General features: G+C 43.4%; 1 protein-coding gene across 4 annotated transcripts in view; it reads left to right on the top strand.

Moving 5' to 3' along the window:
* The window catches only part of LOC135525594 (homeobox protein Nkx-2.1-like), a 54,354-nt gene extending 43,742 nt beyond the window's left edge, over positions 1-10,612 (top strand). The window contains exons 3-6 of one of the 4 annotated variants that reach the window (XR_010453189.1): positions 5,820-5,858; positions 6,744-6,823; positions 8,106-8,167; positions 9,769-10,612. The gene's annotated coding sequence lies outside the window, so the exon portion shown is untranslated. Of the gene's footprint in view, positions 1-5,819; positions 5,859-6,743; positions 6,829-8,105; positions 8,168-8,281; positions 8,430-9,768 lie in introns of those variants that run through there. The other 3 variants (XR_010453190.1, XR_010453191.1, XR_010453192.1) reach the window with 3 other exon arrangements.
* Positions 10,613-23,882: the final 13,270 nt, after the last annotated feature.

Here is a 23,882-nt window from a genome sequence, read left to right as displayed (position 1 = left end):
TGTCAGTATTTATTTTCCTTCCTGTGAACCGCGTCCATAGAAGACTTTTGATCGGACATCACATTTCACCCATAGGATATTCTTTTTGGGACGTTCAACGTTCAACGTTAATATCTCATATCTCACTACTCTAGACTAAGTTAACCTCTCCTGTGAACCACGTCTATAGAAGACTTTTGATCGGACATCACATTTCACCCATAGGATATTATTTTTGGGACTTTCAACGTTAATGTCTCATATCTCACTACTCTAGACTAAGTTAACCTCATCCTTTGATGTTAATTTCTTTCAGCATTGTACAGGTTCAATTATTCTGTTCGCCTAGATTTACCCTGCCTTCTCACCAAGCCTAATTTATCCTCACCTGTTTTATATATATATTATCTGCTACTTCTTGATAGTCTGACTACTTCCCATATACAGATAGACTACTCCGGTTCAAACTTTATTTAGGTATGTTTTTTGAATTAATGGCTATCCTATTTGTACGGAACAAGCGTCCTAATTCTCCAATGCGTACTATATCTTTCCTTAAACCTCTTGATACTCCCCACCCCGGATCCGGTATCGTGAATAAAGCCTCAGGCTCATTAGCATTCTGAAAATCGCAAATAAAATGAAAATAATGCACCTGCTCTCAAGCTTAGCCTTTTCTTAACAACACTGTCATCTCAGATTTTCAAAATATGCTTTTGAACCATAGTAAATCACTAATTTGTGTAAGAGTATGCTAAGCTAGCTTAGCATTTTGAGTAGCATTTAGCACGCAACATTTTCACAAAAACCAGATAACCAAATAAATAAAATCATTTACCTTTGAAGAGCTTCGGATGTTTTCAATGAGGAGACTCTCAGTTACATAGCAAATGTTCAGTTTTTCCTGAAAGAATCTTTGTGTAGGAGAAATCGCTCCGTTTTGTACATCACATTTGGCTACTGAAACGAGCCGAAAATTCAGTCACCAAAACGTCAAACTTTTTCCGAATTAACTCCATAATATCGACCGAAACATGGCAAACGTTGTTTAGAATCAATCCTCAAGGTGTTTTTTCACATATCTCTTCATTGATATGCAGTTCGTGGAAGCCTGCTTTCCCCTCAGAATCGCATGGAAAAATACCAGCAGCTGAAAAAGACGCACCAATTTCGACGGAGGACACCGGGCGGACACCTGGAAAATGTAGTCTCTTATGGTCAATCTTCCAATGATATGCCTACAAATACGTCACAATGCTGCAGACACCTTGGGGAAACGACAGAAAGGGCAGGCTCATTCCTCTCGCATTCACAGCCATATAAGGAGACAATGGAAAACGGAGCCTCAAAAATCCTGCTGGTTTCCTGGATGCCGTTTCATCTTGGTTTTGCCTGTAGCTCCTGTTCTAGGGCACCCACAGAGAATATCTTTGCAGTTCTGGAAATCTTTGCAGTTCTGTTTTCTTTCCAAAGCTATCAATTATATGCATAGTCGAGCATCTTTTTGTGACAAAATATTGCGCTTAAAACGGGCACGTCTTTTTATCCAAAAATGAAATAGCGCCCCCATAGCATCAAGAGGTTAATAACCTTCTGGCTTGCAAAACCAGGATTTATTAAGCTCTAGTTTATTTATGGTAGTGCACCTTACCACAGGTCAATTTCAGACCTGTTTCCTTCCTATCGATTTTGGTTAAAACCCAAGGTAGAAACCCATTGTATTTGTTCAGAATATTCAAGCACCTATTATTGATCAAATCCAACTCCTATAACATTTTAATCAATAATATCCTAAATAATCCCTCCCAAATTCAAGAATAAAGGCTACTGACCTGCTGCCGACTGGGAAAAGCACTGTTCGTTTGGATCTGTCACCGTATCTGCCATCTGGGTTAAACACCGGCCTGTTTTTGACCTCAATCCCGAAGCCAGGTCTTTTTTTTTTAAACGTGCACGATTTTTCCGGCATACGACCTCCAGATGGCAGGGACGGATTTTTAGAAATACGGCTCGAAGGACCAATTGTTGAAGGAATTTAATTCCTCTGTTTTAATACCCAATTAAATTAAACACTGTCAATTCATAAGGATTTGTAAGACCCTTATTTTATAGGAATGGACAGAGTCTGGTCTTAAAAGCCAAGTAACAGCCTTTATTCAAGAGAGTACTGAGTAAATACACATTTTACCACAGGTTATAAACTGAAAATGACGTCAGCGTTTTCTAAATGTTCCGTCTCTTCTTGACACTGGTAGAAAGGCCCTATAGCTCTCAAGCCTTCCCTTCTCGCCTAGAGCCAAGGTCAGTCAGTGTAGGTAAGCATTCTAAACAGTCTGGAGATAGTTCATTCATTTGTACCAAGGAACAGACCGTCATTGTTCTAACTTTTGCCCACGTTCACACACACACACATTATTTTCAGTACTGGGATCAAGAATGAAAACTCATACATATACAGTAACATTTAGTATTCTGATTAGTACATGTATAGTAACATAATAGTATTCGGATTAGTCAGTCCTGATTGAAATGTATACATAATTAGTCATCATTGATAAAAATTCCCTTAACACTCATGAAGCTGGTTGAGAGAATGCCAAGAGTGTGCAAAGCTGTCAACAAAGCAAAGGGTGACTACTTTGAAGAATCTAAAATATATTGTATTTATGATTCCATGTGTGTTATTTCATAGTTTGTCTTCACTATTATTTTACATTGTAAAAAATAAAGAAAAACCCTTGAGTACACATTGAAAAGATTTTCAAATGTGGAGGGTGGATGAGGGGATGGTTGAGGATGGGAGATGTTGCCTCAGTAATGGCCAACAGTGCATTCGGAAAGTTTTCGGACCCACATTTTACAGCCTTATTCTAAAATCATTTTTTTTCCCTGATCAATGACAAATCCCAAAAAGTTTTATTTATGTATTACAAATAAAAGTACATTCAGAGACTTGTCCTGAAGGCACTCTTGCATTGTCTTGGCTGTGTGCTTAGGGTCGTTGTCCTGTTGGAATGTGAGCCTTTGCCACAGTCTGAGGTCCTGAGCACTCTGGAGCAGGTCTTCATCAAGGATCTCAATGTACTCTGCGCCGTTCATCTTTCCCTCGATTCTGACTAATCTCCTAGTATCTGCCGCTGACAAAACATCCCCACAGCATGATGCTGCCACCACCATGCTTCACCGTAGCAATGGTTTTAGCCAGGTGATGAGCAGTGCCTGGTTTTCTCCAGACGTGATCCTTGGCAATCAGGCCAAAGCGTTCATTCTTAGTTTCATCAGACCAGAGAATTTTGTTTCTCATGGTCTGAGAATCCTTTAGATGCCTATTGGCAAGCTCCAAGAGGCCTGTCATGTGCCTTTTACTGAAGAGTGGCCTACTTCTGGCCACTCTACCATAAAGGCCTGATTGGTGGAGTGCTGCAGAGATGTGAGAACCTTCCAGAAGTACAACCATCTCCTTAGATGAGCTCTGTCAGAGTGACCATTGGGTTCTAGGTCACCTCCCTGACCAAGGCCTTTCTCCTCCAATTGCTCAGATTTGGCCAGGCAGCCAGCTGTAGGAAGAGTCTTGGTGGTTTCAAACTTCTTCCATTTAAGAATGATGGAGGCCACTGTTCCTGGGGACATACAATGCTGCAGACATGTTTTGGTTCCCTTCCTGAGATCTGTGCCTCTATGGAGAATTCCTTTGACCTCATGGCTTGCATTTGGCTCTGACATGCAGTGTCAACTGTGGGACAGCTCTGTTCCTTCCCAAATCATGTCCAATCAATTGAATTGACCACAGGTGCTCTCCAATCAAGTTGTAGAACCATCTCAAGGATGATCAATGGAATCAGGATGCACCTGAGTTCAATTTCGAGTCTTATAGCAAAGGGTTTGAATACTCATGTAAATAATGTTTGTCTGTTTTTTTTATACATTTGCAAACATTTCTAAAAACCTGTTTTCACTTTGTCATTGTCAGTGGTGTAAAGTACTTAAGTCAAATACTTTAAAGTACTACTTAAGTAGTTTAAGGGGGAATCTGTAATTTCCTTTAGAGTGCTAAAGCCACGCTCAAGGTACTAAACGATATCATAACCGCCATCGATAAAAGACAGTACTGTGCAGCCGTCTTCATCGACCTGACCAAGGCTTTCGACTCTGTCAATCCATATTCTTATCGGCAGACTCAGTAGCCTCGGTTTTTCTAATGACTGCCTTGCCTGGTTCACCAACTACTCTGCAGACAGAGTTCGGGGTGTCAAATCGGAGGGCATGTTGTCCGGTCCTCTGGCAGTCTCTCTGGGGGTGCCACAGGGTTCAATTCTCGGGCCGACTCTTTTCTCTGTATATATCAATGATGTGCTCTTGCTGCAGGCGATTCCCTGATCCACCTCTACGCAGACGACACCATTCTGTATACTTCTGGCCCTTCCTTGGACACTGTGCTATCTAACCTCCAAACGAGCTTCAATGCCATACAACATTCCTGCCGTGGCCTCCAACTGCTCTTAAACGCTAGTAAAACCAAATGCATGCTTTTCAACCGTTCGCTGCCTGCACCCGCACGCCCGACTAGCATCACCACCCTGGATGGTTCCGACCTAGAATATGTGGACATCTATAAGTACCTAGGTGTCTGGCTAGACTGTAAACTCTCATTCCAGACTCATATCAAACATCTCCAATCTAAAATCAAATCTAGAGTCGGCTTTCTATTTCGCAACAAAGCCTTTTTCATTCACGCCGCCAAACTTACCCTAGTAAAACTGACTATCCTAACGAACCTCGACTTCGGTGATGTCATCTACAAAATAGCTTCCAGTACTCTACTCAGCAAACTGGATGCAGTTTATCACAGTGCCATCCGTTTTGTTACTAAAGCACCTTATACCACCCACCACTGCGACCTGTATGCTCTAGTTGCCTGGCTCTCGCTACATATTCGTCGCCAGACCCACTGGCTCCAGGTCATCTACAAGTCCATGCTAGGTAGCTCTGCCTTATCTCAGTTCAATGGTCACGATGGCAACACCCACCCGTAGCACGCGCTCCAGCAGGTGTACCTCACTGATCATCCCTAAAGCCAAAACCTCATTTGGCCGCCTTTCGTTCCAGTTCTCTGCTGCCTGTGACTGGAACGAATTGCAAAAATCACTGAAGTTGGAGACTTTTATTTCCCTCACCAACTTTAAACATCTGCTATCTGAGCAGCTAACCGATCGCTGCAGCTGTACATAGTACATTGGTAAATTGCCCACCCAATTTACCTACCTTATCCCCATACTCTTTTTATTTTATTTACTTTTCTGCTCTTTTGCACACCAGAATTTCTACCTGCACATGACCATCTGATCATTTATCACTCCAGTGTTAATCTGCTAAACTGTAATTATTCGCCTACCTCCCCATGCCTTTTGCACACAATGTATATAGACTCTTTTTTTTACTGAGTTATTGACTTGTTTATTGTTTACTCCATGTGTAACTCTGTGTTGATGTCTGTTCACACTGCTATGCTTTATCTTGGCCAGGTCGCAGTTGTAAATGAGAACTTGTTCTCAACTAGCCTACCTGGTTAAACAAAGGTGAAATAAAAATAAAATTAAAATAAAACACTATATACAGTGGGGAGAACAAGTATTTGATACACTGCCGATTTTGCAGGTTTTCCTACTAAAGCTCTCATGGCTAATTTAATGGCTGGAAAATATTTGTTAATTCTGTCTCTGACCCTGTGGCAGGAATGTTGCAAATGCCCACCTTATCTCTTTCTCGGTACTCTGCTCTCTCTCCCCCAGCATTACCTACACTGCCTAACCTCTTGCTCCTCTATCTCTGTGTTCTTTCAGAGTTACATGCACAAGTGACCAAAGACATCAGTGTCTCAGGTGAGTTGTGTTATAATGCCTTTCCTATGTCTCATACATCCTCCATCCATTACATTCAAGTTCCGAGCAGTGTTTCTACCTCCTAGTCCAAAAAATATATATATAAACTGAAATTGAAAATGTTCACTTCAATGTCAAGAAATTGCCTGGACTAAATAGTTCAAAATTCTAATTAATTTGTTTGGAGGCAAGTGATGCTCATTTACCGTGTAATTTATCTCACCTTTTACAGAGTAAAAATAACAATTCAACCAGTTTCAACCACGCATTGATGTGGCCAGAAGCCACCTTATGATTTAACGGTCAAATAGCTAGCAACAACGACAAGAAGCTGTCATGTGGAGAATCATAGTGGGCTTGTTGTATCTCGTTATTGATACCGTGTCGTGTTTAGATTTCATGTCAATGCTAATATGGCTAGCTAGCTAGCTAGCTAGCAAGTGCTCGTTGTGCAAATGTATTTATGTTTTCAAAAAACATTTGGAGACTAAATATATTTTACATGTCGTCAACATTGTCTGTTTTGCCCCATAGTTGCATACGTGCCGGTTTAGTTGCTAAACAACCCGTCTATTACACTCCATTGCCACCCTTGCACTTTACAATCAGTGGAGGCTGCTGAGGAAGGACATCAGATAATAAAAGCTGGAATGGAGCGAATAGAATGGCATCGAACACATAGACACCATGGAAACCATGTGTTTTGATGAATTCGATACCATTCCACTCCAGACGTTACCACAAGCCCATCCTCCCCAATTAAGGTGCCACCAACCTCCTGTGGCGCCAATATATTTGACCGTAACTGTATGTGGATATACTTGTAGGCCTATGAAGAGGTGCACCAGGAATGACTGTTCTTGTTCTTATCTCCCATGTTGGCAGCCAGCAGTGTGTCAGAGCTGGATGGGAAGATCAGTGCGGTCAAAACAGCCCTACTGAAAATGATGGGGGAGTTTGGGCTGGTAGCGTATGTCACAGTGTCCCCTCTGATCCCCAACCTTTACCCTTCACACACATACCACCACTTCTGGGAACAGACTAGAGGAGTAGCATCAAAGCTTTTTTTATCTTTTTAGAAGACCTGTAGATCCTGCCTTGTAGAAGACCTGTAGATCCTACCTTGTAGAGGACCTGTAGATCCTACCTTGTAGAGGACCTGTAGATCCTACCTTGTAGAAGACCTGTAGATCCTACCTTGTAGAAGACCTGTAGATCCTACCTTGTAGAAGACCTGTAGATCCTACCTTGTAAAAGACCTGTAGATCCTACCTTGTAGAAGACCTGTAGATCCTACCTTGTAGAAGACCTGTAGATCCTGCCTTGTAGAAGACCTGTAGATCCTGCCTTGTAGAAGACCTGTAGATCCTGCCTTGTAGAAGACCTGTAGATCCTACCTTGTAGAGGACCTGTAGATCCTGCCTTGTAGAAGACCTGTAGATCCAACAATTGTTTACAGACAGATTAATTCACTGTATCACAATTCCAGTGTGTCAGAAGTTTACTGCCACCCCCAACCGTGAAGCATGGGGGTGGCAGCATCATGTTGTGGGGGGTGTTTTTCTGCAGGAGGGACTGGTGCACTTCATAAAATAGATGGCATCATGAGGTAGGAAAATTATGTGGATATATTGAAGCAAGATCTCAAGACATCCGTCAGGAAGTTAAAGCTTGGTGGCAAATGGGTCTTCCAAATGGACAATGACCCCAAGCATACTTCCAAAGTTGTGGCAAAATGGCTTAAGGACAACAAAGTCAAGGTATTGGAGTGGCCATCACAAGGCCCTGACCTCAATCCCATAGAAAATGTGTGGGCAGAACTGAAAAAGCGTGTGCGAGCAAAGAGGCCTGCAAACCTAACTCGGTTACACCAGCTCTGTCAGGAGGAATGGGCCAAAATTCACCCAACTTATTGTGGGAAGCTTGTGGAAGGCTACCTGAAATGATTGACCCAAGTTAAACAATTTTAAAGGCAATGCTACCAAATACTAATTGAGTGTATGTAAACTTCTGACCCACTGGGAATGTGATGAAAGAAATAAAAGCTGAAATAAATCCTTCTCTCTACTATTATTCTGATATTCCATATTCTTAATATAAAGTGGTGATCCTAACTGACCTAAGACAGGACTTTTTACTAGGAATAAATGTCAGGAATTGTGAAAAACTGAGTTGAAATGTATTTGGCTAAAGTGTATGTGAACTTCTGACTTCAACTGTATTTATCTTTCATGACTTAACTTTTAGGATCTTGTACCTGCATTCATCTGAACTGCATATTGTCAACCGGAAACCCTGAAATTATCAAGGTGGGAGAACAGTTATTCTAGTACTTATACATTTTTCTTTCCCTGTTGTGTTAAGTGTGTTTTACAACGGGTGGGCCTAATCCTGAATGCTAATTAGTTCAAACTGCTTTCCAGCCGGTGTCTATTCCACAAGTTACCACCAGCTAAATCTATGATGTTAAAATGCCTATTTACTCTACAATCTGACTGTGGAATCCACCGTCTCATCAACCCTGTAACATTATTTTTAAATTTAAATGTTTTATTTAACTTTATTTAACTAGGCAATGATTGTTTTGTAAATAAATTATATTTTGGCAAACATGTTCACTTTGATTCATGGTTCTAATCACACACACTGTACATGAAAGTGTAACAACAGCCTGGTCACCCATGAGACAGGTCAGTGTTCAATGTTTATCCATGTCTGAGGACATCGGGAGAGGCTGTGGAAACTGGCCAGTAGGGGCAACAGTGAGCGCTGTTACCTTAAAAGGTTTCAGTTTTGGTCAGGCTTTGTGGAGGGGGATGGTGGATGGTTGTAAACATCTCCCTCTGATTCTAAAGGTTGTGAGTTCGAAACCAGTAATGAAAAGCTTTTATATAAAAATATTTATTTTAGTTTTAAGCCTGTTCCAAACCTTAACCATTCAGAGTTGATGCATCACCTTAAGAATGTTGAGTTGATGCCTAAATGTAACCTTAAAAACATCAGCATTTGACATTTGGAACAACTTTGAAATTTGATGTTTGAGAAACATGGGTTGAACGTCTAATTCTGACGCAGAGCTGGTAGGTTATATATATATATATATATATACACACACACACACCGTGTTATACACACACACACACACACATACACCGTGTTATACACACACACACTGTCTTAGACACACACACACCGTGTTAGACACACACACACACTGTCTTAGACACACACACACACCGTGTTAGACACACACACACTGTCTTAGACACACACACACACCGTGTTAGACACACACACACACACACCGTGTTAGACACACACACACACCGTGTTATACACACACACACACCGTGTTATACACACACACACACACACACACACACCGTGTTATATACACACACACACCGTGTTATATACACACACACCCCATGTCAGACACACACATTGTACATGAACAGTGTTCGACACAAACACTCACAGTACATTAACAGTGTTAGTCATACACACAGTTAATCAGTTCGCAATTAATTTTCCTTTTCTAAGTTATGTTGTACATAACTTAAGAGGTTTAAATTGGCCTCCGTGAGGTAATTCATATAAAAGGGTGTCGGTGGGAATCTGCAAACTCAATAAATGATTTTGCAGGGGGCCACCTTAAAACCTACATGCTCTGCTCACTGGGAACTTTGAATCAACAGCCCATTTTAAAGTACAATAGTTTATAGTTAGGAATTCAGGTTTGGCATTTGTGAATCTGTCCATATATAATGAGATGTTATGTACAGTGTGTGTATGTGAACAAGTCTATTAAGGTGTGTGTACACATCTATTTAGTTGCGTGTGTATTGAGTTGCGTATTTCGGTGTGTGTGTGTGTGTGTGTGTGTGTGTGTGTAATTGGGGTGTGTCAGAGATGGAGTGCACCTGTATCAGCTGGCTGGCTGTCTGTCTGCTTTGCTGTGAAGCTGAGGATCACCATGATGTCTATCATTATAACAAATGATTACTAGATCTCTGTCTGCACAGCACAATGCATGGAACCCTGAGGCCTCCCAGACACACAACACAGTTATGGAAATTGCTCTCTGTACCTGCAGGCATAAATCGATGTGTGAAAGCTAGATTAGTGTTCACAGCCATACGACTAGACAAGCTTATCGCAGGAAATAGAATTACTATTGATTGTCATTAAATCTGCAAAATGTATCTATGGCTTGCAATGATTGGGTTTCAAAAAGCAATAGGATGTGTAACATCTTGTGGAATTTAAATCATGTATTGTACAGTAATCCTTATTTTCTGATTCTAATTTTACATTTCGTATTTCACCCGGTTCCGTAACCCTGCAACCTAGACGCTGCTGCTCCATATACATAGACTTGAAATCACTGGCCACTTTAATAATGTAACACTAGTCACTCTAATAATGTTTACATATTTATGCTTTACTCATCTCATATGTACATACTGTATTCTATTCTGCTGTATGCCACTTCGACATTGCTCATCCTAATAGTTATATATTCCTTAATTCCATTGTTTTACCATTTAGGTTTGTGTGTATTGCTGTGAATTGTTAGATATTACTGTTACATATTACTGCACTGTTGGCGCTAGAAACACAAGCATTTTGCTGCACCCGCAATAGCATCTGCTAAACATGTGTATGTGACCAATAACATCTGCTAAACATGTGTATGTGACCAATAACATCTGCTAAACATGTGTATGTGACCAATTAAAAATTGATTTGAGTAAAATGGCACATCGTCAACATTCTATGACGTTCTATTGTGAGTGGTGCCTGGACATTGATTCATGTTATTTTGTGTCCGTCTTGTGCAGTCAGATAATATTCCGTTATTTCTGTGGAAATGGAGAAACCTTTTCATCTCATTCCTTTTTCAGGTGTTCCTCACATTTTCCGGTCTCTCCCATTCTGTCACTCTCTTATGCTTCTAAACGTTCTGAGTCCAAGGCCCACACAGCACTGAAGGGAGGTACTTGAGCACTGTGACAATGAGAACAGGGGGTCTCTGTATTGTTCTCCTGTGGTTCTTTGTCTCAGATTCAGAACCCTTATAAGGTTAATGAGACCTGATTGGTCTGAGTGTAACAAACGGATTAAGGAGGAGGACAAAGGGCTTCAATGGGAGGTCTGTCTGTGGGGTTGTGTCCTAAATGGCACCCTATTCCCTATATAGGCCCATAAAGTAATGCACTATATAGGGAACTGTGTGCCTATATAGGGGACGTAACCTGTCTGTCTAGCTAGGATGGAACCACCCATGACTTGTATTTGTATTTATTAAGGATCCCCATTGGCAGCTGCCAGGGCAGCAGCTACTCTTCCTGGGGTTCAGCAACATTGAGGCAGCTACTGTATATACAGTTTAAAATATGACACGACATTGCATGATGAGGCTATTGAACTGATTATACAGATTATAGCCAGGTGATGCTGTAACTACAAAGCTCAAAAAGGTTATTTCACTTCATGAACTAGAATTAGAAGCAGGAGCCACAACAGTCACATTGACTAGAATTAGAAGCAGGAGCCACAACAGTCACATTGACTAGAATTAGAAGCAGGAGCCATAACAGTCACATTGACTAGAATTAGAAGCAGGAGCCACAACAGTCACATTGACTAGAATTAGAAGCAGGAACCACAAGAGTCACATTGACTAGAATTAGAAGCAGGGGCCACAACAGTCACATTGACTAGAATTATAAGCAGGAGCCACAACAGTCACATTGACTAGAATTAGAAGCAGGAGCCACAACAGTCACATTGACTAGAATTAGAAGCAGGAGCCACAAGAGTCACATTGACTAGAATTAGAAGCAGGGGCCACAAGAGTCACATTGACTAGAATTAGAAGCAGGAGCCACAACAGTCACATTGACTAGAATTAGAAGCAGGAGCCACAAGAGTCACATTGACTAGAATTAGAAGCAGGGGCCACAACAGTCACATTGACTAGAATTAGAAGCAGGAGCCACAACAGTCCAATTGACTAGAATTAGAAGCAGGAGCCACAACAGTCACATTGACTAGAATTAGAAGCAGGAGCCACAACAGTCACATTGACTAGAATTAGAAGCAGGAGCCACAACAGTCACATTGACTAGAATTAGAAGCAGGAGCCACTACAGTCACATTGACTAGAATTAGAAGCAGGAGCCACAACAGTCACATTGACTAGAATTATCCAAATTTGATTTATTTTAGAATTCTTTGTGGGTCTCTGTAATCTGAGAGAGATATGTGTCTCTACTATGGTCATACATTTGGCAGGAGGTTAGGAAGTGCAGCTCAGTTTCCACCTAATTTTGGGGCAGTGTGCACATAGCCTGTCTTCTCTTGTGTCCGTCTGTCTTTCTCTCTCTCTCTCTATTTCTACTCCTGTGATTAAGTCTCTCTGGGAACCTTGAGGGAGTTTTATTCTGGTCTTGTATCAGGGTCCCTCTGCATGATATCAAGGCCAGGGAGGAGAGATTCATATCCATTCACAACTCTCCAGCTCTTAATGGGGTCGGCCACTCCAGAGAGAAGCTCTTTCCTGTGACTCGTCAGCTCCAGTCTTCATTCAGCCCTGTAGCTCTGTGTCAAAAAAGACTGTTGCTCGTTTGTCTCCTGAACAATGAGGAACAAGTCTGAATCTCTGGCCGGGGACAAAGGGGAGAAAACAGCCTTTTCATTCTGTAGAACATTAGATTCTGACACATTTTGCCATGGCAGGGTTTTCTTCTTGGGTCCTGAGTGCTGCAGGGTGTGGGTCTTTAAAAGGACCACCTGTTGGTTACCAGCCGGGTCTTCATTACGACTATTATCACAGGGTGAGGAGCGCACCACGGGGGTTTCTAAAGTTAACCCTGTTGATCAGGAACCAGGCTGGAAGGAACCACGTTCCACTGCCATGCCTTTAGGGGGAAATAGGCCTACATAACCAACTCCAGTCTCAAGTCCAATTCTGTTTCATCACTTTCTGGATGTATATATTTTTGCGGCTTTTTGTGGATCAAGAAAAAGGGGAGTATTCATTCACAGTTGTCACTCACTCACAAATGACTCAAAAATACAAAAATGTTACCAAATAACCATAGTTCAAGACACTTAATTATAGATAACTTGTTTTTCATTTAAGTGTAGACTTCAGAAACCAAATGTTTATATGCATGCATTGCTAAATAACACACATCTGTGCAAAAATGATTACTTTATTATTATATTTCAGTATTAACAATACGTGATGCTCCACTACTTCAGTCAATTATTTTCACATCTCTAAGGCTGCCGGCAGAGAGAGTTTAATATTTGTACTTTTTGAATGGAAATTGGACCATTTTCTTCCCCAAAGCCATAATCAGAGCAAGAGCATAACCCCCTCGAATTTCTGTGAATGTGTTCATGCCTCAAAATACCTATTATTTACATTTATAATAGTCTGAGAGAGCATTGGAGATTGAATTTGACAAACTAAAAGACGACAAATAACGTGGCAAAAATACTTGGCATTCAGATGATCTGTATTAAATATATCTGAGGCTGCTGTAGATGCTGAACCAAATACCCATACAGTACCAACTATCACTTTGTATGTCAATGTGTATGCAATATGTTGTCATACAGATTGTATTCTAAATCACTCTGAGACGTTCATACACCTCTGATCTCACTGGACTGTGTGTGTGTGTGTGTGTGTGTGTGTGTGTGTGTGTGTGTGTGTGTGTGTGTGTGTGTGTGTGTGTGTGTGTGTGTGTGTGTGTGTGTGTGTGTGTGTGTGTGTGTGTGTGTGTGTGAGATGCTCTCTGTGTCCCTTTCTGCCTGCTGTATTCTGCCAGTCTGTGTGGAGTTAACATGTGCCTGTGATATTGCCAGGCTGGATCAGCGGGAGCCGAATTCAGGCAATTACAATCAAGTCAGGGCATAGTTAGTGCGTGGGCCCAGCACCTGAGCTGGATGCTGATGAGACACTTAGCCCCAACCAAACCCCCAACCTGCCTCCATGCATTGGCCCAGACGCAGCTTAGTGCCTCAACCCCCAACCCCCTGGTGGACAGCAACTGTTCCCTTCACCTCATTCCCCCTCCTCCATGATAGTCTCTCTCTCACCTCTCTCTGTTCTTACTGCACTATGCATATGCTCTGGGCTGTGATGGTCGTCCCCATTTAAAGAGTTTCGTTCCAAAATGCTTTTTCCATCACTTTTTCACATTTGTGTTTTTTCATCAGAAATGAATGCTTATAGGGACCTTCATGTGTCAATATTACTGTTCTCAGATCTCATATGACCGTATTCATGAATTTAAAATGAATATGAAAAAAGTAATATTGATGTCATAAAGCTATCATTTGGACAGTTCTTTAAAACGAATGTAGTTATTTGTTCCATTTGACAGTGTAAAACCAAGCAGTACTACTTATCTCTCTGAGACTGAGGTGGATATACAGCGTTTGTCTCTGAAGTGAAACCAAGTGATAGATTTCAAACAAATACATATATGTCATTGTCTTAATTAGATAGAGATAAAACACACCAATCACTTTCATAAGTTTTAAACAATAAAAGCTAATTTACCAACATTTCTGAAAATGTATATATGGCATTTTGGAATGAAACTGTTCATTTACTATTGGTTCACACTGTAATACCACACACCCATGTTGTCATAGTCTCCGTGGTACCTGTGTGTGCTGAACATTGACTGAGGCTCTCTATTCAATCTGCATCACGAAGGTTCAGCGTGATTTAAAGGCTTGTTCTTGCGTTAGTGGAGTCTGCAGTCACGGGGAACGCTTAAGCGATACAGGTTGAATAAAGCCCTGAATTGCTCACGGTACAGCACATATCTGTGAAACTAAATCAGAAAATGGTCAGGGAGGTGAAAATAGTAAGAGAAGGGAAAGAGGGGAAAAGCAAGTTGGTCAGATAGAGCTCAAGAATATGGAGTCAAGAGATAGCTCTCCAATCATTCTTAGTGCGCTTTTTCCTACGTGATGCTCTTTGGAAAGGTAAGGAAAGCCAGCAGGCTAGTCACCCTCACTCAGGTGGGCAGGCAGCACACTTTGCTGAAGGGTTGTTGTGATTCTACAGATCAGGTTACCCACTACTAGCTACACTACTCACACTGCTGGTTGCTCCGAAGGAGTCCCTGTAAATAAAACACCTATATCTCTCAATGTAAAGACCTGAAAGCAGTCTCTCCTGAAGGGCAGCATGAAATGTTCTCTCTCTCTCTCTCTCTCTCTCTCTCTCTCTCTCTCTCTCTCTCTCTCTCTCTCTCTCTCTCTCTCTCTCTCTCTCTCTCTCTCTCTCTCTCTCTCTCTCTCTCTCTCTCTCTCTCTCTCTAATTCATGAGCATGCATCTTTCATCTGTTGTTTTGAAGTGCACTGACAGTCTGTTTTGGCAGATTACTAGTCTTGATCCTCATTCCATTCAACCCTTTAGAGCCTGTGGCACCAACATATCTTCTAAGATTCCTCCTTGTGTGCTTGTGGTAGTTTGGTGGGGCGTGGTGCTGATGTTGAACACATCTATGTCGCCAAACATTTAGATTACACCAGTACTGTTTGAGACAGTTGCTAGTTTGGTGGGGTGTAGGGGGGAATTGGAACACCATCTTTCTCCCAATTTTTGCCATAATGCCTTTTTTGACAATGGTTTATTTTCCTGAGGCTGTAGATGCCAGGCTGCTGCGGGTTGTCTCTGTCAAATTATTGATGCTTAAATATTCCTTCTGTGTGGGTGTAGGGGTGAAGTTGAAGATCCATCTCCTTTTCCAAATTTTTGCCATAATGGTTGTTTTTTGACTCCGTTTTATATATATATTTTTTCTTCTTCAGGCTTTCTTTTTGTGTGGTTGGATACCTACCACCAGCCCAGACAACCAGGGTTGTCTCTGTCAAATTATTCCATCTTGGTCGAAGAAAAATAAATTGGATTGTGTTGATCCTGTTCTGTTCCTGGGAGGGCGGCAGCGGCATTATCCTCGGCTGACACCGCTGTCCAAGAAGCAATCACAGAGGCCTTCGCCTCATTCCCCTCGCCTCGCCTCCATGTGACAAAAACACTCCATCTGCTAGGAGAGGAAATCACACCACAATGAGGTCTCACTCTCTGAGACTGCTGCTACGGTGGTATGACCTGCCTGGGCTGACAGCTGGGCCCTGAGAGAGAGGGATGTATACTAACCGACCGCTAACGACACAACGCATCGTACCATACCACAGAACTCCACACAACAGCAGCCATATGTACTCCACAAATACTCTGCACCTGTTCACACACACAGAGCAGTTTCCTTTTTAGTTTCACGGTTCCTCAGTTAACAAATAGGCTAGAAATCACTGTTAAAATCTAAATCAACAAAGATGTAAAAATGTCAGGAAATGTTGTGCAGATGACTTTATGTATTTGTCGATAAGAAAATAAGCTACAGTGAATATACTTTCTCCTTGCTTATGGAATGAGAAGATGTGGCTGCCCCACTGTGGCACAAACTATTACACTCAATGTAGAACACATTTAGCTTTTCTGGTTTATAAAACACTTGTCGGGCCCACCTAAAACATCCTTCACAAATCATTCCTATAACCACAATCCTCCCACAGTAATGCTAGCATACAGAGTGAGAAAATACATTGACGGAAATACTAGCATTAGTTCAGCAATCTGGGATAGGGAAAAACCACACACTTTTATGGAAATAACTGCCACCCTTTATGGGTCGCCCCTTTTTAGTATTGACGAGAGTCACCTCTCCCCGCTCCCTGGTGTCTTACCTGGAGATCAAATGCACCTCTCCCTGCTCCCTGGTGTCTTACCTGGAGATCAAATGCACCTCTCCCCGCTCCCTGGTGTATAACCGGGAGATCAAATGCACCTCTCCCTGCTCCCTGGTGTCTTACCTGGAGATCAAATGCACCTCTCCCCGCTCCCTGGTGTATAACCGGGAGATCAAATGCACCTCTCCCTGCTCCCTGGTGTATAACCGGGAGATCAAATGCACCTCTCCCTGCTCCCTGGTGTCTTACCTGGAGATCAAATGCACCTCTCCCTGCTCCCTGGTGTCTTACCTGGAGATCAAATGCACCTCTCCCTGCTCCCTGGTGTCTTACCTGGAGATCAAATGCACCTCTCCCCGCTCCCTGGTGTATAACCGGGAGATCAAATGCACCTCTCCCTGCTCCCTGGTGTCTTACCTGGAGATCAAATGCACCTCTCCCCGCTCCCTGGTGTATAACCGGGAGATCAAATGCACCTCTCCCTGCTCCCTGGTGTATAACCGGGAGATCAAATGCACCTCTCCCCGCTCCCTGGTGTATAACCGGGAGATCAAATGCACCTCTCCCCGCTCCCTGGTGTCTTACCTGGAGATCAAATGCACCTCTCCCTGCTCCCTGGTGTATAACCGGGAGATCAAATGCACCTCTCCCCGCTCCCTGGTGTATAACCGGGAGATCAAATGCACCTCTCCCCGCTCCCTGGTGTATAACCGGGAGATCAAATGCACCTCTCCCTGCTCTCTGGTGTATAACCGGGAGATCAAATGCACCTCTCTGAATTCATCCCAAATGGCACTCTATTCCCTAGGCTCTACTCCCCCCCCCCCCCCCCCCACACACACACACACTATTAACACACAGCTGACACCACCTCTTGAGATGTACCATGTAGACAGAGGCCTGACATTACAGACAGGCAGGGAGACAGACAAGCAGGGAGACAGACAAGCAGAGAGACAGACAAGCAGGGAGTCAGACAGGCAGAGAGACAGACAGGCAGGGAGACAGGAAGGCAGGCAGGGAGACAGACAGATGTTAACAGATGTTAACCTGCTATCTGAAATATATGTTAATCCCCTATCTATGAAATATATGTTAATCCACTATCTCTGGAATAGAAGTTATTCTGCTATCTCTGAAATATATGTTCATATTTTATATCTGAAATAGATGTAGATCTGCTATTTCTGGAATAGATGCTAATCTGCTATCTCTGGAATAGATGGTAATCTGCTATTTTTGGAATAGATGGTAATCTGCTATTTCTGGAATAGATGCGAATCTGCTATCTCTGGAATAGATGTTAATCTCCCAGTCAAGCGGCTGCCACTGTGAACTGGTTGACATGTACAACCATTTCGGAGACACAAGCACGCATGCACACACACACACAATGTTTAACCAATGGACTGGAGACATAGAAGCCATGTGATGATTGCTCTGGAAGATTAGAATGAGATTTTTCCCCTCTTGAATAAAGTGGAGAGAAGACATTGGAATAAGTGAAAATATTAATTTGTTGTGAGAGAGGCATATCAGCATGCATTTGTGAGGGTTTTACATAGCTAATTAACAAACCCTCATCTCAAACTCCCTCATACTACATGCACGTTTATACACTTCAGAACACACAAACTCACGTACGACATGCATCCTTGAAATCATTCTCTCTCTCTCAATATATATTATTTCATGCACACATACACACACGGTATCTCTCTCACACATGTACACAGACCAATAAAAAACTAAAATTGTATTTCTAGAGGCAGACATCAATCTCACATTTCTTTAGTTAATCCACAAAGGCTCTCCAAAGATCCTGCCACTAATAACGTATTGAGCAGGAGAGTGGGAGGCTGGGGAGGAAGGAGAGGGGGCAAGGAAGGGGATGGTGGAGAGGAGAGGGAGAGGAGGTGAGAGAGAATTGAGGGGCCTGTAGTCTGAGGCTGGCTGGCTGGCTGGCTGTTCCAGTGTAATTATGGGACTTGTGTATAAGAGAGGAGAAGGGTGCAGGAAAAGATGGAAAGAGGAAGAGAGCAAAAGATAGATGGGGAGAGAGAGGGGGAGAAGGGGAGAGAGGTGGGGATGGGGAGAAGGGGAGGGGGAGAAGGGGACAGAGAGGGGGAGAAAGAGGGAGAGAGGTGGGGATGGGGAGAAGGGGAGGGGGAGAAGGGGGAGAGAGAGGGGGAGAAAGAGGGGGAGAGAGGTGGGGATGGGGAGAAGGGGAGGGGTAGAAGGGGAGAGAGAGGGGGAGAAAGAGGGGGAGAGAGGTGGGGATGGGGAGAAGGGGTGGGGGAGAGGGGGAGAAAGAGGGGGAGAGAGGTGGGGATGGGGAGAAGGGGAGGGGGAGAAGGGGAGAGAGAGGGGGAGAAAGAGGGGGAGAGAGGTGGGGAGGGGGAGAAGGGGAGGGGGAGAAGGGGAGAAAGAGGGGGAGAGAGAAAGTGGTAGAGCGAGAGCAACTGAGAAAGAGAAACCGAGAACAAGAACCGAGAAAGAGAAAGAAAGAGAGAGACGGGAGACAGAGGGGGAGGGTAAATATCGATCCCATCTGTGGTATGATGGTTAATTACCGCATCTGTGAATGAGAGGAGAGAGAGCAAAGCAGCAGTCATGTAAAGATGATGAGGAGGCCTCCCAGAGCCTCAGCTCTGATTACTACAACAGAATGAAGGGTTTCTGAGCAATGAAAGAAGGCCAGGGGCTGCCTGGTAGAGTGCACAGAGATTGAGAGAGAGACTCGCATTCTCCACACACACAGATGACACAGACACACACATGTCACACACATATGCATACACATACATGTCTGCAACTATGCACTACTCACACGCACGCACGCACGCACGCACACACACACACACACACACACACACACACACACACACACACACACACACACACACACACACACACACACACACACACACACACACACACACACACACACACACACACACACACACACACACACACACACACACACACACAGCCATCAACAGTTTAAGCTTATTAGATTCTCAAGTTAATTTTACACATGGTCACACACACTTCAGAAAAAGGATGAAATAGGACAAGAAATGCACAGAAACACACAGAGTAACAACAGACAGATACAGAGTGACAACAACAAAAAGGCCTGATGTAATGCTACTGCAGACAGATGGAATGTCCAGAGCCTCAACTCAGGCCTCTATTGATGTGCTTGGTCATATTTTTGACCTCTTGACCTATGTTTGACCTCTCTTTTTCCACTGAACAATTATTCCGCAGCACCTTCTGGAAACTCTGCATGGACAAAGGCTAGCTGTGAGAGCTGACCAAAGCAGAGCAAGGGGGGAAAGATGAAGTAGGGAACGAGAATGTACTTTGTAATATGTATGTTTTAGTGTCAACTATTACTTACAGACAAGCATGGCTATGATGGAGGGTGCTTCTTGCATTTTTAGATAATCCCATCCCCAAGCTCACTAGATTTGGATATTAAAGGCCCTCTAGTGTGACCCCACCCCCTTATGGAGAGATTGGGTATTACAAGTAGTAGTAGTAGTAGTAGTAGTAGTGGTGGCAGTAGTAGTAGTAGTAGTAGTAGTAGTAGTGGTGGCAGCAGTAGTGGTGACAGCAGCAGTAGTAGTAGTAGTAGTAGTCACAGTAGTAGTAGTAGTAGTAGTAGTAGTAGTAGTGGTGGCAGCAGTAGTAGTAGTAGTAGTAGTAGTAGTAGTAGTAGTAGTAGTAGTAGTCACAGTAGTAGTAGTAGTAGTAGTAGTAGTAGTAGTAGTGGTGGCAGCAGTAGTAGTAGTAGTTGTAGTAGTGGTGGCAGCAGTAGTAGTAGTAGTGGTGGTGGCAGTACTAGTAGTAGTAGTAGTAGTAGTAGTAGTAGTGGTGGCAGCAGCAGCAGTAGTAGTGGTGGCATTAGTAGTAGTAGTGGTAGTTGTGGTAGTAATAGTTGTGGTAGTGGTGGCAGTAGTAGTAGTAGTAGTTGTAGTAGTGGTGACAGTAGTAGTAGTAGTAGTTGTAGTTGTAGTAGTGGTGGCAGAAGTAGTAGTAGTAGTAGTTGTTGTTGTATTAGTGGTGGCAGAAGTAGTAGTAGTAGTAGTAGTGGTGGTAGTAGTAGTAGTAGTAGTAGTAGTTGTAGTAGTGGTGGCAGCAGTAGTAGTAGTAGTCGCAGTAGTGGTGGCAGCAGTAGTAGTAGTAGTAGTAGTAGTAGTAGTAGGTGGTAGTAGTAGTAGTAGTGGTGGCAGCAGAAGTAGTAGTGGTGGCAGCAAAAAAATCGAATCAAATCAAATTTTATTTGTCACATACACATGGTTAGCAGATGTTAATGCGAGTGTTGCGAAATGCTTGTGCTTCTAGTTCCGACAATGCAGTAATAACCAACAAGTAATCTAACTAACAATTCCAAAACTACTGTCTCATACACAAGTGTAAGGGGATAAAGAATATGTACATAAATATATATGAATGAGTGATGGTACAGAGCAGCACTGGCAAGATACTGTAGATGGTATCGAGTACAGTATATACATATGAGATGAGTATGTAAACAAAATGGCATAGTTAAAGTGGCTAGTGCTACATGTATTACATAAAGATGCAGTCGATGATATAGAGTACAGTATATACGTATACATATGAGATGAATAATGTAGGGTATGTAAACATTATATTAGGTAGCATTGTTTAAAGTGGCTAGTGATATATTTACATAATTTCCCATGAATTCCCATTATTAAAGTGGCTGGAGTTGAGTCAGTGTCAGTGTGTTGGCAGCAGCCACTCAATGTTAGTGGTGGCTGTTTAACAGTCTGATGGCCTTGAGATAGAAGCTGTTTTTCAGTCTCTCGGTTCCAGCTTTGATGCACCTGTACTGACCTCGCTTCTGGATGATAGCTGGGTGAACAGGCAGTGGCTCGGGTGGTTGTTGTCCTTGATGATCTTTATGGCCTTCCTATGACATCGGGTGGTGTAGGTGTCCTGGAGGGCAGGTAGTTTGCCCCCCCCCGGTGATGCGTTGCGCAGACCTCACTACCCTCTGGAGAGCCTTACGGTTGTGGGCGGAGCAGTTGCCGTACCAGGCGGTGATACAGCCCGCCAGGATGCTCTCGATTGTGCATCTGTAGAAGTTTGTGAGTGCTTTTGGTGACAAGCCGAATTTCTTCAGCCTCCTGAGGTTGAAGAGGCTCTGCTGCGCCTTCTTCACGATGCTGTCTGTGTGGGTGGATCAATTCAGTTTGTCTGTGATGTGTATGCCGAGGAACTTAAAACTTACTACCCTCTACACTACTGTTCCATCGATGTGGATAGGGGGGTGTTCCCTCTGCTGTTTCCTGAAGTCCACAATCATCTCTTTAGTTTTGTTGATGTTGAGTGTGAGGTTATTTTCCTGACACCACACTCCGAGGGCCCTCAGCTCCTCCCTGTAGGCCGTCTCGTCGTTGTTGGTATTCAAGCCTACCACTGTTGTGTCGTCCGCAAACTTGATGATTGAGTTGGAGGCGAGCGAGGCCGCGCAGTCGTGGGTGAACAGGGAGTACAGGAGAGGGCTCAGAACGCACCCTTGTGGGGCCCCAGTGTTGAGGATCAGCGGGGTGGAGATGTTGTTGCCTACCCTCACCACCTGGGGGCAGCCCGTCAGGAAGTCCAGTACCCAGTTGCACAGGGCGGGGTTGAGACCCAGGGTCTCGAGCTTGATGACGAGCTTGGAGGGTACTATGGTGTTAAATGCAGAGCTGTAGTCGATGAACAGCATTCTCACATAGGTATTCCTCTTGTCCAGATGGGTTAGGGCAGTGTGCAGTGTGGTTGAGATTGCATCGTCTGTGGACCAATTTGGGCGGTAAGCAAATTGGAGTGGGTCTAGGGTGTCAGGTAGGGTGGAGGTGATATGGTCCTTGACGAGTCTCTCAAAGCACTTCATGATGACGGAAGTGAATGCTACGGGGCGGTAGTCGTTTAGCTCAGTTACCTTAGCTTTCTTGGGAACAGGAACAATGGTGGCCCTCTTGAAGCATGTGGGAACAGCAGACTGAGATAGGGATTGATTGAATATGTCCGTAAACACACCAGCCAGCTGGTCTGCGCATGCTCTGAGGGCGCGGCTGGGGATGCCGTCTGGGCCTGCAGCCTTGCGAGGGTTAACACGTTTAAATGTTTTACTCACCTCAGCTGCAGTGAAGGAGAGTCCGCATGTTTTCGTTGCAGGCCGTGTCAGTGGCACTGTATTGTCCTCAAAGCGGGCAAAAAAGTTATTTAGTCTGCCTGGGAGCAAGACATCCTGGTCCGTGACTGGGCTGGTTTTCTTTTTGTAGTCCGTGATTGACTGTAGACCCTGCCACATAACTCTTGTGTCTGAGCCGTTGAATTGAGATTCTACTTTGTCTCTATACTGACGCTTAGCTTGTTTGATAGCCTTCCGGAGGGAATAGCTGCACTGTTTGTATTCGGTCATGTTTCCAGTCACCTTGGTAGTTGTAGTAGTACTACCACCACTACCACTACTGCGACGACTACTGCTCTTTCTACTACTACCACTACTGCGACTACTACTGCCACTACCATTACTACTACCACTACTGCTCTTACTACTGCTCTTACTACTACTACCACTACTGCTCTTACTACTACTACCACTACTGCTCTTACTACTGCTCTTACTACTACTACCACTACCACTACTACCACCACTACCACTACTGCTCTTACAGCAGTAGTGGTAGTAGTAGTAAGAGCAGTAGTAAGAGCAGTAGTGGTTGTGGTAGTAAGAGCAGTAGTAAGAGCAGTAGTGGTAGTAGTAGTAAGAGCAGTAGTGGTAGTAGTAGTCAGAGCAGTAGTAAGAGCAGTAGTGGTAGTAGTAGTAAGAGCAGTAGTGGTAGTAGTAGTAAGAGCAGTAGTAAGAGCAGTAGTGGTAGTAGTAATGGTAGTGGCAGTAGTAGTCGCAGTAGTGGTAGTAGTAGAAAGAGCAGTAGTCGTCGCAGTAGTGGTAGTGGTGGTAGTAGTAAGAACAGTAGTGGTAGTAGTGGTAAGAGCAGTAGTGGTAGTAGTAGTAAGAGCAGTAGTGGTAGTAGTAGTAAGAGCAGGAGTAGTAAGAGCAGTAGTGGTAGTAGTAGTAAGAGCAGTAGTGGTAGTTACGGTAGTAGTAGTAGTAGTGGTAGTAGTAGTAAGAGCAGTAGTGGTAGTAGTAGTAAGAGCAGTAGTGGTAGAGGTGGTAGTTGTAGTAGTAAGAGCAGTAGCGG

This window comes from Oncorhynchus masou, chromosome 32 (genome assembly GCF_036934945.1).
Source record: "Oncorhynchus masou masou isolate Uvic2021 chromosome 32, UVic_Omas_1.1, whole genome shotgun sequence".
NCBI classification, from domain to species: Eukaryota; Metazoa; Chordata; class Actinopteri; order Salmoniformes; family Salmonidae; genus Oncorhynchus; species Oncorhynchus masou.
This window is presented reverse-complemented; position numbering and strand designations above follow the sequence as displayed.